Below are 9691 nucleotides of genomic sequence, written 5' to 3' on the forward strand. Positions count from 1 at the left end.
TTGTGGGGTGGAGGGGGCGGGTAAGGGGATGCATGGGGGTGGTTGGGGAGTGGTTGTATGTGGGGGGTGTGGTATGGGTATGCTGGGTGGGGTATGTTGGGGAGAGTGGGGGGTGGATGTGGAAGGGTGTAGATGTTGGGTATGTGGTCAGGGTGGGGGCTATGGAAAGATTGGGAGTGGGAATGGGTGGGAGGGTGTGTTTGGTGGTATGGTGTGGGTGGGGGGCTGTGGGAGGGTGTGGGTGTGTTGGGGTTGGGGGTGGAAGTGAGCATGGGTGTGTTTGGGCGGTGGGGTGGGGGTGTGCAGGGGGTCCTCAGACTCCCTGGAGCGTGCCAGGCCCTGGATCTGCATGTGGTGGCAACGAGCAGAGCCAGCCTCACCCAGATCCATAGCGCACAGCTCCCCATGCTCCCACCCCGGCCACAGGTGGTGGCAGCACATGGAGCCAGGCTCACCCAGCCCAAAGTACTCCTGCCCAAGTCTCCGGCCACACATGGTGGCAAGGTGCAGGCCCCATAGCACTCCCACCAAAATCCCTGGCTGCACATGGTGGCAGCATGTGGGGTGTGGGGCTAGCCTGACTCGGCCCCATAGCATGCAACTCCTACAGTGTGTGGGGCCCGCCCAGCCTGGCTCCATAGCACATGGCTCCCTGCTCTCCCATCCCTCTCCCCCGGTGGGAGACCCTGATGGGGCCTGTACCTGAATTCTTGCTCTTGCAGGCAGGCAGGCTGGGAACAGCCACAGAGCAGCCAGGCACAAGCTCTGCCAGGCAGTGCCCATGGCTCAGGGCTGGGGCAGGTCAGGCCAGGCTGGGGTCAGGGGGGTGGTTGCTTAACCACCTGAGCTGCACCTCCTGTGTGGAGGCACCGGCTTGCAGAGGGGCAGCCCAGGACCAGGGCTTGCAGAGGGCTTATGGAAGGTCCCCGCAAGGCAGATGGAATTGCCTGGCGGACCCCATCTGGCCCACGGGCCATATTTTGCCCACCCCTGATGTAGACCAATTTAAATGTCAGCTGTCTATTCAAGCCAGACAAGGCTACTTGACACATGCTACTTATGACCTATGCCTGACTCCTAGCAAGTGTGTGTATGCAAAGAATTTAACCCCTTGAAGTCAGATCTGTATAAAAATCATGCATGTAAGCAGGGCCATTAACCCTTTAGTGACCCCATGGCAAACAAATTCATGGACCCCTACTTTTTCACTCAGTAATTATAGCATGTAAAATAAGCACAGGTGGGCCTCTTCTTCGCTTAGGGCCTGAGGCATGTGCCTAGTTTGCCTATGTGTTAATCTGGCCCTGCTGGTAAGGTAACGCACAATATTTAAAAAATAGTGGAGAAACCACTCACATTCCCCACATAGAGTTGTTCAGGACTGGAGATGTGAGGGGAGCATGGGCAGGGAAAGAAGAGATTTGTGGAAGGGGTTAAAGTTTTAATCTCACCTTCCCCTGTCCATCTGACAACCATCTTCCCTGTCCTTTGGGAACACTTAGGACTCTTATGGGGACCCAGTTCCATAGCTTGTCAATCCTAGCAGTGTCCTAAACCACTCATCAGATCACACAGCAAGACTCATTGTTCCCTCAGACTTGTCCTTGAGTAGCAGTTGTTTTTCTCTATTCTCACATCACCTGTTTTCCTGGTTCTTGTTAATGGGATGCTTTGGGCAGAGTGAGGGCAGAAGTGCATGGACAGGAGGCCTGCGTGTGTGATACGCTTGAGTTGCAGACTATTTTTATGGGTGCACGCGATGCTTATGTTTCCAATACTGCAGAGCTCCTAAGTTTTATAACTTCACTTGGCATGTATTTGTAGCAGTTCTGTGGTAATTTATGAACTGTTTTTGACCTGGCATGTTTTTGGAGTGCTTTCTGTTGGACTACATACTGTATATTTAGGTTAATACAGGGCAATCAAAATATATAAAGAGGCTGGAGAAGGGCTTTTCTCTGTGGTCAAAGGGAAAGGACTATAAGCAATGGCCTCAAAGTGCAGCAGAGGAAATTCAGGTTGGAGATTAGGAGGGACTTTCTGACTATTAGGGAAGGTGGTCAAACATACTTCTATAGGTGTCCTATTGATACCCCTAGAAGTCGTGGAATCTCCATCGCTGGAAATGTTCAAGGCAGGCTGGGAGATGCTTGGCTGGAATGGGTAGCAGAAGGCAGGGTAGATTTGCACTTTACAGACTAACCAAAGTAGATATATAATTACATCTCTCTGGGATGGTTTTAGTCAGGGATGATCCTGCCTTGAGCAGGGGGCTGGATTAGATGATGCTGTGAGGTCATTTCTAGCCCTACTTTCCTAAGATCCTATTAAAAATAAGCCACCCAAAATAAGCAACGAACACAAAGAGTTGCTAAGACAATACTAGACTTACTTTGATGATTTTACCTCCAGTTCTAACCAACCAAAAGAACTGATTTTGATGACAGGGGCTGACACACTAGAACTTGAGCACACAGAAAAGCATGGTCAGTTTAAAAATAATTCGCTTTCAAGAGGGGGCAATTTGGGGGAACTAGAACAAGGCACAGATACACACTGGGGTTTTCTACAGTCAGATCTTTCTAGTTTTAGGTAAAATAGACTGTAGACTGTTGTTTTTAAACAGTCTGCAGCTTTTCTAAATGCTGTGCTCCTTGTGCAATATAAACAAGATTTTGTTTTTAAGGAGGCTGATTAATCATTTTATACATTTTGCCACAGAATGCCAAAGAATGGCAGTAAAGAGACCACTATCCTTATTCTTGTCAACTCAGCCAAGGAATTAAGTCTGAACGTCTTTCTTGAAAACTTTCTGTTTTAGTAAAGAAAATGAATCTCCCTTGTCAATGCAACAGCATTGTAATGCTCTTATTAAGCCTGTAGTTTCAGCAAGCAAGTGCCAAGGTAAGATTGAATATGACTTTTAATATAAACATAAGAAAAAAGCATTTGCTTGTTGGAACAAATTAATGAAAAATGGTAATTTTGCTGACTTATTTTCTGCCTTTCAATGTTGGCAAGACCTAATAATAAAATAAAACAGAATAATGGTTAGTACTTAGTTTAACTCACACTTTTCATTGATAGATTTTAAATGGCTTCACAAGGATGGATACAAGTTATAGTTCCTATCGTGCAACTGGGGAATTGTAAAGCACTGAGAGGCAATATGACTTGTTTATAAGTGGCACAGCTGTAAAGAGAAATCAGCCTTCCAGATGCCCAGTCCAGTGCCAGAACAAAATAGCTGTTCTCTATATCAAGAAAAATACATAATTTGCACCCATTCAGCTTAGCCTGCTTGAAGGGTAACTAGGTCTCATGTAGAAGTTCATATGCAAATGATACAGCCACATAGGCAATGATATAGATGTTCCCTGGCTGGCTTCCTGGCAGTACCAGTCTAACCTGGGACCTCTGGACTTTAAAGCATGAACCTTTGTTGCCTAAAACTAAAAGAGTCAGCCATGTTAGCCAACTCATGAATCTGTGTTTGCCCAGACTCCACCAGAGGGAAATGAAGGCCTCACCAAGAAGATATGAAATAAAAGTATCTGATGTATTAAACTTGATTGGTGAATGCTTCATTTATACAGCTTTTCCCTTGTCCTCTTAGAAATCCAGTTTAAAGGGAGGGACTCATTTAATTTTAATCTGTTTTGCTGTTGAATGAATGAAACAGCATCTATGAGTTAAGTACTGTAGTGCTTGTGTTTAGGTTTGACTAAAATGAACACTATACAATTACTTTGCAGAAGGTGACTCAAGAGACTGTTCAAGGTATGACATCTGAATACATCTTTTTGCCACTAATCTTTTGTTAATGAAAATGTTTATCATTTACAAAGTGATACTAATTTATCAAATTAAATACAATAATTTAACAATACATTTTGGAATGTAAACTTTGCAAAACATAGGGTAAGGTTTTTGTTTTTATGGTATGGATCATGAATAAATTATGTACTAAAGTACCCATTGTTGGGACAGCTGTGTGTAGCAATGACCTCATCCAAAGCTTATTGAAATTAATAGGAGGTTACCATGCCTGGTTACTCGCAACTGGAGTAAATTTCAAAAGCTAGATTTTTTTTGTAGACTTGAAATGTAAGAAATGTAAACTAACGTTAAAAATGGTTGGCTAAAATTTAGGTGCGTAGGATAAACAGTCTGAATTTCAGAATAGCATAACATTCAGTTTTAGCTGAATTCTCAAATTGTAGGTATTCTGATTAGAAAACTTTGGTCAGAATATTTAAACTTTAGTTCTGACAGCTAAAACTTCTCAGTTTATCCCAGCCATTATAATAGTTAAGTGTAATGCAGATAATATACACGTAGCTTACAAAAAGGAGAGAAACGCATATCTTTAATGAATATATGTGTATGTGCACACACTTTTTGTTGCATCATTTGTACTGAATATACCTAAGGTTCCAGATCATATATACTGTACCTACTTTGTTCACTAATCCTGTTGTGTTTAGATCCTGAAGTCCTAAACATGTGTTTAGATCCTGTAAGTCAAAAAATGCTTTCGGTGAAAAGAGATTAAACAACAAAGCTGCTCAGGAAACAATTTGTTTTCCTGTGAGAATTTTGATAAACCTAAACATTTTTTCCTTTTTTAAAAATGTACTCTGTGCTTTTTCATGAAAAGCCAAAAATGCTGAAAATAAAAAAGGTTCAGATTGTCTAGGAAACCTTCCTTTTTATTTGACAAAAACGGATTTTTGAACATAAACATTTCCATTCAGCTCAAAAGCCATATTACATATACTGAAGAAAATTTTCAGTGAAAAACATTTGACCAGCTCTAATAAAAATGTTAGTGTGATGCACCCTCTTCTCCTGTCTGAAATTCAGAACTGTAATTCTTTCTTTTAACTAAAGGAGGTGACTGTACAGAAATATTTGCAAAAAATATGAATGCTGAAAGTGGTGTTTATCTGATAAAACCAGAAAAAACTGCCAAACCATTTAAGGTAAGTTGTTATTTCTAGCATTTCTGCTGTTTCACACGTACTATACTGTTGGAGCTATACATATAATAGACAGGTACCATCTTGTAGTTAGGCATTGATGGAATGCTTAGCTGCCATAATAATTGGGCACTTTAGAGACAGACACCCGATGGGGAAGTCTGTTCTTCTGAAAATCACTTCATACTCACATTCTCAGTCCAGACCATCCACTTCTTTTTTATGTCCTTCGATAGCCACTGTCACAACTATCTAACCTATCCTGTTGAAAAATCCTTATAGAGAATGGGGACAGCAGACCTGTTATATGCACCACAACAGGAAAATGTTGTTTAGAATGAAATGTTTCACCACTTCTAAGCAAGTTCAGTACTTTAACTTTTTTCTGATTCTACATAAAAATAAATGTTAACATTTCAGAGTTTTCTATGGGAAGATTTCTCATTCAATTTTAGTAGAGCATGGGCATTGGTATAATTTAGTGGCAAAACACTAAACTAAAGAGAATGGAAAATGCACATTTTGCTTGGCAAAGGCCTTTTGACGAAATTTAAACAGTTACAAACAGATTAGGGTTGACGAGCACAGGGCTGGGTTTAGTGCAGCCTGAAGCACAAAGTTGTTCATGATGAGAAGCTCTTTTTCACTGAATAGGCGCATTTTTTTTTTGCATTTGCTGTTTCTTATTTATTATTGCTCAAGGCTGCATTTGGTCTCAACTGTACCTAATATAACCAAGCTCTGCAAAAATCTACATCCTGTGACTGCTCATTTCTTCCTCGAAAAGAAAACAGGAAAAGAGGGAGGAAAAAACTAGATAAGCCCAAAGTTTGCTGGCTAGATGACATGGCAAACCTTTGTTACAGGATGTTTTAAAAAGCTTTTGTTCTAGCATCCTGTCAATGTAAACCTTGAGTTGAATTATGCTAGCTCCTGGCTGGGTAGAATTATCAGGCAAATGAGTGCAGGGTTGATTCCTCTATTTCTAATAGGGTTTGCAAAGCACATTAAAAATGTATATACATATATATTAAGTGCTGTGTAATCTGCAACAAAGTTACCTCAGCTGCAGCCTTTGCTTTGTAGGCTTTCTGTGAAAAGTGTGAAGATGGAGGATGGACTGTTTTTCAGAGGCACGATGGGAAGGGTGAGGATGGTCAGCCAGTGAATTTTATGAAGGCCTGGCGAAGCTATAAAAGAGGATTTGGACATGTTGAGTGTAAGTAAAAAGACTGCTGTTGCCAGAAACTGCATTTAAAACTAAGTCTTAAAGTTAAGCCTAAAAAATCTAATGTCTAACATAAGTTATAGTTTTTAAGGTCGGCCTACATTGTAGGTACAGAAGTGACTTTTCTGCCTTTGGATGCATAAATTATCACCAAATATCAAGTATTTCCCTTGGGAGGACCCTTAAATTTCACCTCAGGTGAGGTCTTTGCACACTCCCATCTTTTATTTCAGTATCCCAAGTTGTGATTCACTGGACATGTCTACATGTGTGCCTGACCATGCAGTAATCACCAGCACTGTGCAGTCCTGGCACTGCACAGGTTGTTTCTGACCTTACCACGCAGTAGCGACGGCATCATGGTTTGTGTCTGCTGATACTACATCACTGTAATGACGAGCTATACCATGGCTTGTTGCTATGGTGATGTAGCATCTCATGTAGACATGCCCACTGTAGAATACCCTACTGGCTTGTGTATTTTTAGGGAGAACAAGTGTGTGTGGGGTAGAGTGATTAAGATATTTTGCCTCAGAGCCAGAAATATGAGTTTAAGCCTTGCTTTGGACTTATGCTAACATCTGCCTTTGGTCAGCTCATCAGTAGGTGTTTACCGGGTCATCAAACTGAGGAACCAAAAGTGGCTACTAGCCACGTCATTCCCCTGTGTGCCATTGACTATAGACATCAGCATGAGCTAACTCTTATAGTTTGACGAGCCACCTAGGTTTGGGGTAAGGGAGGAATTTCTTTGAATCCTTTTTTAATGTGTCTTTATTCTCTAGACACTATTAGAATGATAAGAAAAACACTTCCCCAGCCACATATGCAATTTGGGGCTCAGGAACTGTGTTTACTAACTATATACAAACATGCAAGGTCTAACTAGGTATGCACCAAGTGGTTCTGTTAGCTTGTTGTATTAGGTTGTTCTGCAGCGGAAGCCAGGACTCCCACTACTGGGCTCCTCAAACTTTATATTGTGTTCTTGTTAGCATACTGACAGTACATTGCTACCTTTGAATAATATAATTAGGCAAAATGTTGAGATGCACCTTATAGACATAAATCAGCTGGATTCATTATTATTGTTAATCCAAAGATGCATCTCTCTTTACCCTGCTTTCTGCCTGACTTCAAACTAACATGGTTATTATGTCTCTGCTCATAATTTAATTAGGATATGTTAATCACATTCCACATTACTGGAAGCTGTTTAGATGCTATATTAGTGGTATAAGATGCCCTCCCTTGTATAGTATAAAGATGCCCTAATTATATAGAAAGGAAAATGCACAGACATCATCACTGATATGAACTATTTCTCCCAGATGAACACTGGCTAGGACTTGACAATATTTATACCCTGAGCCGGCAGGCAGGCAAAACATGCTAGCTATGAGTGGACATGAAGAACTGCAAAGAAGAGCATGCCTATGCACTATATGCTACTTTCACAATTGGCAATGAAAGTGAATTGTACCAAATTTCTCCAGGAAACTTCACAGGAAATGTAGGTAAGTGCCCCAGGAAATCAAAGTGCTTTTAATGATTTAAACTTACGTCTACCTTGTTTCGGAGCTACAGCACGGTTTTCAAAAGCACACACCTGCCAATTATGAGTATGATAAACTCCTAAGCTTGAGTACCAGTTGCAGTCCAGCCCACCTTTGGAAGCTGTGCTGATCTCCCAGCACCTCTCTTCACCTCCTAGCCCATCTCCTTTTGCAGTATGCTTAGAATTTACATGAGTCTCAAGCACAGAAAGTCCAACAACAGCAATCCTACAGTTTTGTTTCTGTACTCACTTCGTGCTCTCTATTGTCCATAAATACAGATAATCCTAGAAAGGGAGACAAGTAGTCCTAGACAAGCTGTGCAAGGCCTAATAGTAATATTGTCTGGTATCCCATGGCACCCTCAAAAGGATCTCATATCACCGTGGCTGAGAATCACCGAGGTCAGGTATAGATGGAAACAGGTATGTGGCTTAGGCTTGTTGAGAGTGTTGAGTTAAATATACCCTAAAGGGGCCTTAAAAAGTTTCTGACAGATAACAGAGCATTAAACTATTTTCTCCCCTATTATTTGACCAACTTCCAACTTTTACACATGTATTACACTTCTCAATGAGCAAACTAATAGTTCCCAAGTCCATTCTCTGCCCCTGCCTCAAAATGGACACACACCAGGATTCAGCCAAGTCACTCAGAAATGAACCATCTTGTTTTGAATTCTGTTTTTGGGGAGGGGGAGTTTGGGGGGGGTGGCAGGGAAAGGAAATATTTAAGGTAGTAGAAAGCTCTGAATGGGGATACCCCCACATGCCCCTCTGGCCTGCTGCACTAGTGAAATACATGAAAGACTGCCATGGTCTTCAGTGCAAGAAGCAAAATTGTTTTGATGGTATCTTTCAGTGAATGGGTGGCAACCTATGGCCACATTTGGCCCACAGATGTGGGGCTTTGGCAGCATTCAGCGGTTGGGGGGTGAGGGGCTAGGCCTTCAGTAGTCTCTGACCCCTGCCACCACAGGGAAAAGCACTAGTGCAGGGAGGGGGGAGTAGTGCTCCTACCTACCTGCCCTGCCTCTAACCCAAACTGGGTCACTCCAGTCCACAATCTTTAAAGGTTGCCAACCACTGTTTTAATGAACCAACTGCAGAGCTGGGGAAGATGTTAGATAAACTTTTGGCACAAAGTGCCCTTCATCAGGTCTGGGAAAGAAATAAAACACAGCCTAAAGTAAATACCAGATAAAACAATGGCTTGTGTTTGATTCCGTATATAAAAGAGAACAGGCACTTAAGGGAGTGGTAGAGGGCTGTAGAACTAGTAACAAAGAAGTACATTAAAAAACTGGAGACAAAAAAGACCATGCTTTCCCCTTCTCCCACTTCTACTTTGGTGACTTGGGTTTTGTACATCTGGTTTTTTACAAATTAATAAAGGGAAGTAATGACTGCTGCTTAACCGAAGCCCCTCCTGTAGGATATGGTACCAGAGCAGTAACCTCCCCTAACAAGTCTACAGTACCTGGATGACGGTGTTTTTTTAGCCTGCCATCCTCACACAAAACAAAACATAGGAGAACATCTCTGATTATGGTCTTGTCTTTAAGAAAAGCCTCCAACTCTCATTCCTTGTGAACCCAAAACTTCCACTCATTTCCCTGGGATTTCCAAGCATACATGGAATACAAAATTGGGCCCTAGTGTTTGTAGGTCACCATGGCTTTTTAAGAAAAATGAAGCAAAATAATTTGCACCTGTGTTCTCATTGGTGATTAACATCTTTTTGAAATGCCAATGAATGCATTTGTTCTGTTCAAGAGATGCATTCAGAGGCACAGAAGAATTTGGGGATCAGAATGGCCAACATTTCACTACCTATGACAGAGACGATGGCTACACTGTATGCATCATTGATCATGAATATGACAACTGTGCCCAGGATGTAGGATATTCTGGGTGGCGGTTCAG

At 42.0% G+C, this 9691-nt stretch overlaps 1 long non-coding RNA gene across 1 annotated transcript; it reads left to right on the top strand.

Annotated features, from left to right (window-relative positions):
- The first annotated feature begins 256 nt into the window (after positions 1–256).
- On the top strand, positions 257–9685 carry LOC112551883. The gene is made up of 6 exons (XR_003096221.1): positions 257–3780; positions 4894–4985; positions 6069–6201; positions 7542–7727; positions 8048–8191; positions 9542–9685. It is a non-coding gene; the product is annotated as an uncharacterized LOC112551883 (long non-coding RNA).
- Positions 9686–9691: the final 6 nt, after the last annotated feature.

The sequence above is a fragment of the Alligator sinensis genome, unplaced genomic scaffold (genome assembly GCF_000455745.1).
Source record: "Alligator sinensis unplaced genomic scaffold, ASM45574v1 scaffold600_1, whole genome shotgun sequence".
In the NCBI taxonomy this organism is placed as follows: domain Eukaryota; kingdom Metazoa; phylum Chordata; order Crocodylia; family Alligatoridae; genus Alligator; species Alligator sinensis.